The sequence below is a fragment of the Nyctereutes procyonoides genome, unplaced genomic scaffold (genome assembly GCF_905146905.1).
Source record: "Nyctereutes procyonoides isolate TBG_1078 unplaced genomic scaffold, NYPRO_anot_genome, whole genome shotgun sequence".
Classification (NCBI taxonomy): domain Eukaryota; kingdom Metazoa; phylum Chordata; class Mammalia; order Carnivora; family Canidae; genus Nyctereutes; species Nyctereutes procyonoides.
Genome location: NW_026575044.1, coordinates 20,961,018 through 20,970,302, shown reverse-complemented (window position 1 = coordinate 20,970,302; position 9,285 = coordinate 20,961,018). Strand labels below are relative to the sequence as shown.

At 38.5% G+C, this 9,285-nt stretch overlaps 1 non-coding gene across 1 annotated transcript; it reads left to right on the top strand.

The window, feature by feature from the left end:
- The first annotated feature begins 8,166 nt into the window (after nt 1-8,166).
- Nucleotides 8,167-8,270, top strand: LOC129509192 (U6 spliceosomal RNA). Its single transcript, XR_008664303.1, has one exon. It is a non-coding gene; the product is annotated as a U6 spliceosomal RNA (small nuclear RNA).
- The last annotated feature ends 1,015 nt before the right edge of the window (nt 8,271-9,285 follow it).

Sequence of the window (9,285 nt, the reverse complement as noted above, 5' to 3'; positions counted from 1 at the left end):
GAACAAATCCTAGCTGAAAACTTTCCCAATCTGGGAAGGGAAACAGGCATTCAGATCCAGGAAATAGAGAGATCCCCCCTAAAATCAATAAAAACCGTTCAACACCTCGACATTTAATAGTGAAGCTTGCAAATTCCAAAGATAAAGAGAAGATCCTTAAAGCAGCAAGAGACAAGAAGTCCCTGACTTTCATGGGGAGGAATATTAGGGTAACAGCAAGCCTCTCCACAGAGACCTGGCAGGCCAGAAAGGGCTGGCAGGATATATTCAGGGTCCTAAATGAGAAGAACATGCAACCAAGAATACTTTATCCAGCAAGGCTCTCATTCAAAATGGAAGGAGAGATAAAGAGCTTCCAAGACAGGCAGGAACTGAAAGAATATGTGACCTCCAAACCAGCTCTGCAAGAAATTTTAAGGGGGACTCTTAAAATTCCCCTTTAAGAAGAAGTTCAGTGGAACAATCCACAAAAACAAGGACTGAATAGATATCATGATGACACTAAACTCATATCTTTCAATAGTAACTCTGAACGTGAATGGGCTTAATGACCCCATCAAAAGGCGCAGGGTTTAGACTGGATAAAAAAGCAGGACCCATCTATTTGCTGTCTACAAGAGACTCTTTAGACAGAAGGACACCTACAGCCTGAAAATAAAAGGTTGGAGAACCATTTACCATTCAAATGGTCCTCAAAAGAAAGCAGGGGTAGCCATCCTTATATCAGGTAAACTAAAATTTACCCCGAAGACTGTAGTGAGAGATGAAGAGGGACACTATATCATACTTAAAGGATCTATCCAACAAGAGGACTTAACAATCCTCAATATATATGCCTCGAATGTGGGAGCTGCCAAATATTTAAACGAATTAATAACCAAAGTTAAGAAATACTTAGATAATAATACACTTATACTTGGTGACTTCAATCTAGCTCTTTCTACCCTCGATAGGTCTTCTAAACACAACATCTCCAAAGAAACGAGAGCTTTAAATGATACACTGGACCAGATGGATTTCACAGATATCTACAGAACTTTACATCCAAACTCAACTAAATACACATTCTTCTCAAGTGCACATGGAACTTTCTCCAGAATAGACCACATACTGGGTCACAAATCGGGTCTGAACCGATACCAAAAGATTGGGATCGTCCACTGCATATTCTCAGACCATAATGCCTTGAAATTAGAACTCAATCACCACAAGAAGTTTGGAAGGACCTCAAACACGTGGAGGTTAAGGACCATCCTGCTAAAAGATGAAAGGGTCAACCAGGAAATTAAGGAAGAATTAAAAAGATTCATGGAAACTAATGAGAATGAAGATACAACTGTTCAAAATCTTTGGGATGCAGCAAAAGCAGTCCTGAGGGGGAAATACATCGCAATACAAGCATCCATTCAAAAACTGGAAAGAACTCAAATACAAACGCTAACCTTACACATAAAGGAGCTAGAGAAAAAGCAGCAAATCGATCCTACACCCAGCAGAAGAAGAGAGTTAATTAAAATTCGAGCAGAACTCAACGAAATTGAGACCAGAAGAACTGTGGAACAGATCAATAGAACCAGGAGTTGGTTCTTTGAAAGAATTAATAAGATAGTTAAACCATTAGCCAGCCTTATTAAAAAGAAGAGAGAGAAGACTCAAATTAATAAAATCGTGAATGAGAAAGGAGAGATCACTACCAACACCAAGGAAATACAAACGATTTTAAAAACATATTATGAACAGCTATACGCCAATAAATTAGGCAATCTAGAAGAAATGGACGCATTTCTGGAAAGCCACAAACTACCAAAACTGGAACAGGAAGAAATAGAAAACCTGAACAGGCCAATAACCAGGGAGGAAATTGAAGCAGTCATCAAAAACCTCCCAAGACACAAGAGTCCAGGGCCAGATGGCTTCCCAGGGGAATTCTATCAAACGTTTAAAGAAGAAATCATACCTATTCTACTAAAGCTGTTTGGAAAGATAGAAAGAGATGGAGTACTTCCAAACTCGTTCTATGAGGCCAGCATCACCGTAATTCCAAAACCAGACAAAGACCACCAAAGACCACCAAAAAGGAGAATTATAGACCAATATCCCTGATGAACATGGATGCAAAAATTCTCAACAAGATACTAGCCAATAGGATCCAACAACACATTAAGAAAATTATTCACCATGACCAAGTAGGATTTATCCCCGGGACACAAGGCTGGTTCAACACTCGTAAAACAATCAATGTGATTCATCATATCAGCAAGAGAAAAACCAAGAACCATATGATCCTCTCATTAGATGCAGAGAAAGCATTTGACAAAATACAGCATCCATTCCTGATCAAAACTCTTCAGAGTGTAGGGATAGAGGGAACTTTCCTCGACATCTTAAAAGCCATCTACGAAAAGCCCACAGCAAATATCATTCTCAATGGGGAAGCACTGGGAGCCTTTCCCCTAAGATCAGGAACAAGACAGGGATGTCCACTCTCACCACTGCTATTCAACATAGTATTGGAAGTCCTAGCCTCAGCAATCAGACAACAAAAAGACATTAAAGGCATTCAAATTGGCAAAGAAGAAGTCAAACTCTCCCTCTTCGCCGATGACATGATACTCTACATAGAAAACCCAAAAGCCTCCACCCCAAGATTGCTAGAACTCATACAGCAATTTGGTAGCGTGGCAGGATACAAAATCAATGCCCAGAAATCAATGGCATTTCTATACACTAACAATGAGACTGAAGAAAGAGAAATTAAGGAGTCAATCCCATTTACAATTGCACCCAAAAGCATAAGATACCTAGGAATAAACCTAACCAAAGAGGTAAAGGATCTATACCCTAAAAACTATAGAACACTTCTGAAAGAAATTGAGGAAGACACAAAGAGATGGAAAAATATTCCATGCTCATGGATTGGCAGAATTAATATTGTGAAAATGTCAATGTTACCCAGGGCAATTTACACGTTTAATGCAATCCCTATCAAAATACCATGGACTTTCTTCAGAGAGTTAGAACAAATTATTTTAAGATTTGTGTGGAATCAGAAAAGACCCCGAATAGCCAGGGGAATTTTAAAAAAGAAAACCATATCTGGGGGCATCACAATGCCAGATTTCAGGTTGTACTACAAAGCTGTGGTCATCAAGACAGTGTGGTACTGGCACAAAAACAGACACATAGATCAATGGAACAGAATAGAGAACCCAGAAGTGGACCCTGAACTTTATGGTCAACTAATATTCGATAAAGGAGGAAAGACTATCCACTGGAAGAAAGACAGTCTCTTCAATAAATGGTGCTGGGAAAATTGGACATCCACATGCAGAAGAATGAAACTAGACCACTCTCTTGCACCATACACAAAGATAAACTCAAAATGGATGAAAGATCTAAATGTGAGACAAGATTCCATCAAAATCCTAGAGGAGAACACAGGCAACACCCTTTTGAACTTGGCCACAGTAACTTCTTGCAAGATACATCCACGAAGGCAAAAGAAACAAAAGCAAAAATGAACTATTGGGACTTCATCAAGATAAGAAGCTTTTGCACAGCAAAGGATACAGTCAACAAAACTCAAAGACAACCTACAGAATGGGAGAAGATATTTGCAAATGACATATCAGATAAAGGGCTAGTTTCCAAGATCTATAAAGAACTTATTAAACTCAACAGCAAAGAAACAAACAATCCAATCATGAAATGGGCAAAAGACATGAAGAGAAATCTCACAGAGGAAGACATAGACATGGCCAACATGCACATGAGAAAATGCTCTGCATCACTTGCCATCAGGGAAATACAAATCAAAACCACAATGAGATACCACCTCACACCAGTGAGAATGGGGAAAATTAACAAGGCAGGAAACAACAAATGTTGGAGAGGATGTGGAGAAAAGGGAACCCTCTTACACTGTTGGTGGGAATGTGAACTGGTGCAGCCACTCTGGAAAACTGTGTGGAGGTTCCTCAAAGAGTTAAAAATAGACCTGCCCTACGACCCAGCAATTGCACTGTTAGGGATTTACCCCAAAGATTCAGATGCAATGAAACGCCGGGACACCTGCACCCGATGTTTCTAGCAGCCATGTCCACAATAGCCAAACTGTGGAAGGAGCCTCGGTGTCCATCGAAAGATGAATGGATAAAGAAGATGTGGTTTATGTATACAATGGAATATTACTCAGCCATTAGAAACAACAAATACCCACCATTTGCTTCAACGTGGATGGAACTGGAGGGTATTATGCTGAGTGAAGTAAGTCAATCGGAGAAGGACAAACAGTGTATGTTCTCATTCATTTGGGAAATATGAATAATAGTGAAAGGGAATATAAGGGAAGGGAGAAGAAATGTGTGGGAAATATCAGAAAGGGAGACAGAACATAAAGACTCCTAACTCTGGGAAACTGAACTAGGGGTGGTGGAAGGGGAGGAGGGCGGGGGTGGGGGTGAATGGGTGACGGGCACTGAGGGGGACACTTGACGGATGAGCACTGGGTGTAATGTTATATGTTGGCAAATTGAACTCCAATAAAAAAAAAAGAAGAAGAAGATAAGGAAAGGAGACAAATGGAAACCAAGATCAGGAAAGGATGGAGTTAGTGCATAGAACTGCAGGCAGATGTTGCCCATCTAGCTTTAATTGTCCTGGTTTAAAAGCATCGAGGGAATATAATCAGCTCAAGATTTGCAGGGTCTATGAAGGCAAACAATACCAGGCATGTGATTTGCTGGCTTTCCATACTTGTCCTTATTAAAGCCTTTTACATTAGAAATTCTTGCATCATTTCCTGCTTTCCCTCACAACTGGTATGCTCCATGATAGTTACTGAGCTAACTACTTTATCCCCATTTCAAGGTACACAGTTTGGTTTTAATAAATGTTTGAGAACAAAGGAATGGATGAATGAATCAAGGTTGAGTTAAGAGGGTGAAGACATTTTAGAGCCTGTGCTGAGACAAAGTGTTTAATGAAGCTGGAGCAGTGATTCAGAACAGGTCAGCTCCAGGTTTAAGTGAATGGTGGATACATCATCGGCAAGTTCAAAGACAGTACAAGTATATTGAATAAACCTCAAATAATTAAATGGCTTTCTGCTCTGTAATGCAGGTCTGGCCAGTTCAAGTGAAACTGATTCTACAAGTCAGTATATTGATGTGAAAGTTCTTGATGAAGGAGTTAAATTTAATCAGCACTGTTCTTAGTTTTGGAATTCTTGATCACACTAATGTGTTTCAGGCACTGAGTGCTACCTACCCCCAGAAACAGTGGACTTGGGCTTAGGATGGGTGTCTGAACCCTAACCCTGAATTTTTCTTCTGCCTAGCTTGAATTTTGATCACCTTCATTATTAATTTATTGAGAAGCTAACTTTTAGCAAGCATTTTCTAGATATTTGAGGTAAAGTGAAAGATCCATACCCTGCCCTCACATAACTCACGTTCATAGAGTACTAGACAAATTCGGTTGGATATTTGAAACCTTCCTATAACCTATGGCATAATTGCTTGGGAAACTCAAGTCTCTTGCCAGTCTACAAAGGTACTACTACTTTTTGACTACTAAGGTATGAGTTTAAGCTACTAACTCAACCCAGAGCCTTTCTTTCTTCAGGGCTGGCCTGTCATGTCAGATTTCCCAGGACTCAGCCTGAGAACCATCCCCCTGGTCAAGTGTCTTATCATTCAGAGAATCTTTTTGGGCATCCCAAGCACTGTCATCGTCAAGATCATTCTCCTGCCCTCCTGGCCTTCTCTCTCTGTTTCTGTAGCAGACAGTATGGTTTTCTGTATTTGAAGAACAGGATGAATTCAGCAGAACTTAGCCTTGATACTTCTTAAAAATGTGACCTTGCAAAATTATTTCATCTCTCTAATCCACAGTCTGTAAATAGGAAGAATATGCCTTCTTCTGAAGGTTTCCATGACCATCAAAGAAGATGAGATATTGTTTAATCACAATGCCTCTCACAGGGGGTCTTGTTTTCTTTCTCAGTTCCTGTGACCCGAAGTATGGCCAGTAAACTATGCCTGGAGGAGGAGCCAAGTAGAAGCCTAGGTAATATGAAAGAGTCCATTGAATTCTTATATTGAAATTATTCCTCTGGAGAGTAACTTTAAGTAAACTATTGAAAGCAGTTATTTATTAGTAATATTTGGGACAGAGTGACCTTGGGAAATGTAGTGTAGTTTTCATAATCACTCTAGATTATTGTATTCCTTTTACACTTCAAGATTCAGTGACCTACATACTATATAGACAGAAATTTACAATAGTGGAGAATCACCACAACTATTCATTGTTTTTAATCCAAGTCCATCAAACTGCTGTGTCACTCATGTATAATAGTAACTAAACATAAAATTACAGAAAAATGTTTTTTTCAAAAAAAAAGATAATTTCTCTCATTTTTCTTTGAATAATGTCTCTCTGTGTGTGTGTGTGTGTGTGTGTGTGTGTGTGTACACAGCCCTGAAGTTTGGGACATCATTGTAGCCTTTAACTATTGATTTGCATTTGAAGCCATCCAAAGAGTGTAAAGTGCCAATTTAGTTATATTTTTATTCAGTCAATCCCCTACACTTGCTCACACTTGCTATTCCTGAGGCTATGAGTCTTTATTAAGGTTATAAAATGCTTCGACCTTCATAAAAGGCACAGTGACTTCCCTTGAGGTCCAAAGCATTAATGATGAGGTGAAATGCAAAATCATTATCTGAGGGCAGCATCTCTCCTACCACAGAAGCTATTCAAATCATCCGATTGAAAGGCAAACCTACCCAAAAGCTAATAAAGAATTTTCCCTGGCAGTTGAAATATTGGACAAATTGCTTTTCAATCTATGATAGGATGTTAACTGGGTGACAGCCAAATGATGCTGCTGGTTCACTATATTCCAGCTCCGCAAGCTGGGTAATTGATGGTCTTTGGGTCCAGAGGTCAAAAGTTGTTGGAGACTTTGCAATGAGAAACTTAAGAGTGGAAATGGGCTAGGGGTGAGTGTATATTACTTGCCATTGTTTCAGCACCAAAGCTCTAAGAGGAAAGCCATGCTTCATTCAGGGTCAGTGTCACATTTGCATTCAAGTATTCATGAAAAACTTGTAAGTGCATCAGTGGAAAATTGAATGCTGACAACATGAGAAAATGTCACTTATATGAAAACCATCATATAAAGACAGGGTCTTACCTCTATCTCTTCTCAAACAGAGAGCTATGTGCACCTATGTATATAACACCCATAGGTGATGCAGGTGACAAATAAGTGTCTGTAGTAAAATCAGTCTTCATTTCATCCTAGATTTGAAGGCTATATTAAAAAGAGCCTCAAGTATTTAAGACTAGAACATCCATGTTGACTAGTATTTACCCTACCTTTATATATCGAAACTCATTCTTTGCATGATGAAAAAAAAAAAGAATTCTTCATAAATATATCAAAATCCAAACTCCATATAGTCCTTATGTTTATTATGAAGTAGATGTTTTTGGGCTTTGATTATGTAACATAATGATTTGATGTATGATACCAGAGACAAAGAATGTCCTGGTGGAAAGGGATCTAAAAATTGTCTAGTTCATGGGTTTCCATCTAGTTCCTAAGTCCACAGAGGATCACCAGTCTATAGATGGTAGAATTATAGGTTGATAATTGTGTTCAGTATTTCATAAAAGTTGCTGGAAATCATACATTTGCTGGTTGATGTAGGAATCAACTTTATTTGCTTTTGACTGGCTTGATACCAACTCAGGACATAAGTAATACTATTATACTCGCTGCTATTCAGAAGCTCTGGTTAGCAGTAAAGTAATTTATGAGAAGTATATAAAATCTGGGTTTTCTGTTCAGGCTAGCCAACTAAACTTAACCCTTAATGACTATGTAGTTCTTTTTTTTTTATTTTTATTTATTTATGATAGTCACAGAGAGAGAGAGAGAGGAGGAGGCAGAGACACAGGCAGAGGGAGAAGCAGGCTCCATGCACCGGGAGCCCGACGTGGGACTCGATCCCGGGTCTCCAGGATTGCGCCCTGGGCCAAAGGCAGGCGCCAAACCGCTGCGCCACCCAGGGATCCTGACTATGTAGTTCTTGATACTGTTGAAGCATTTTCTTATATAAATTAGGCATCGAAAGCACAAGAAACAGTGTTGGCATTTGATTTGACAGCATGTATATTAAAATTGGAATGATATGAAGATGATAAGTGTGCCCCTGAGTAAGGATGACATGCAAATTCATGAAGCATTCCATAGGTTTAAAAGGAAAGGCTGTTCTAACATACTATTTTTGTACTGGAATTTTCTAATTTGTAATACAGAATTTTCCTTTTGGCCAATAATCAGTATTTCTCCATAAGTCACTTAGACACTGGTCACTTGTAAGAAATTTAAACTAATCATTATAACAGATTGAAAAAAAAAATAATCGTACTGAAATTAACTTATCTTCATTTGGTTTTAATTTTTAAATGTTTGTAAAAGGAGAAGGGATGAGGAAGAAGAGTGGGTGATTCTTTTCTTAAGTATAAAATAAATGAACATGCATTGGATACAGAAACAAAAACATAAGCACGGGACTAAGAAATCAGGAGATCCAATTTCTAGCAATGACTATAGCAGTTTTAAAAAGTCGTTTTATTTAAGTTTTTAATTTCTAGTCATATCAGATAATCTCTAAGCCTCTTCCAGTGATGCACTGCAGTGATGAAGCTACATTTTTTTGTTGTTGATGTGCTGCTTCTTCTCAAGAAAGATATGTAGGAGATCTCAACCCTGGAGTTATTTATACTGGGACATTAGGCATATTGAATGTAGGAGGTCTGTTTCCTAAAGACTCAGCAATCTTGTTCCTCACTTTTGGGAGAGTAAGTATTTTTAAGAGCATGAGTAAGAGACTTCTAATAAAGAGGATTTTAAAGTAAATTTACCTTGATCCTGGTTAGACTATGGTATGCTATGAAGATTCAAGAAGTGAATTAAGTGAAGGCTGAGAAACATTTGAGTAATGCCTTCTAGTTGCTCCGGGCAGAGAGTATTTGAACTCTGGTTTACTGGAGGAAAGAGAAGCCATGAGAGTAGCTTAAAGAACTAGTGATGCTTAAATCTATCTCCCTCAATATTTCCTGCAATAAAATAAAGATAAATAGAAAAATATAAAGAAAAATAGAGATCAACTGAACTACATGTGACCAACACACTCAACATTCTTGGAAATAGAGTATGGCTTAACTTAAAAATAACTGGAACCAAAGCAAAGAATAAGAAAAAAGAGA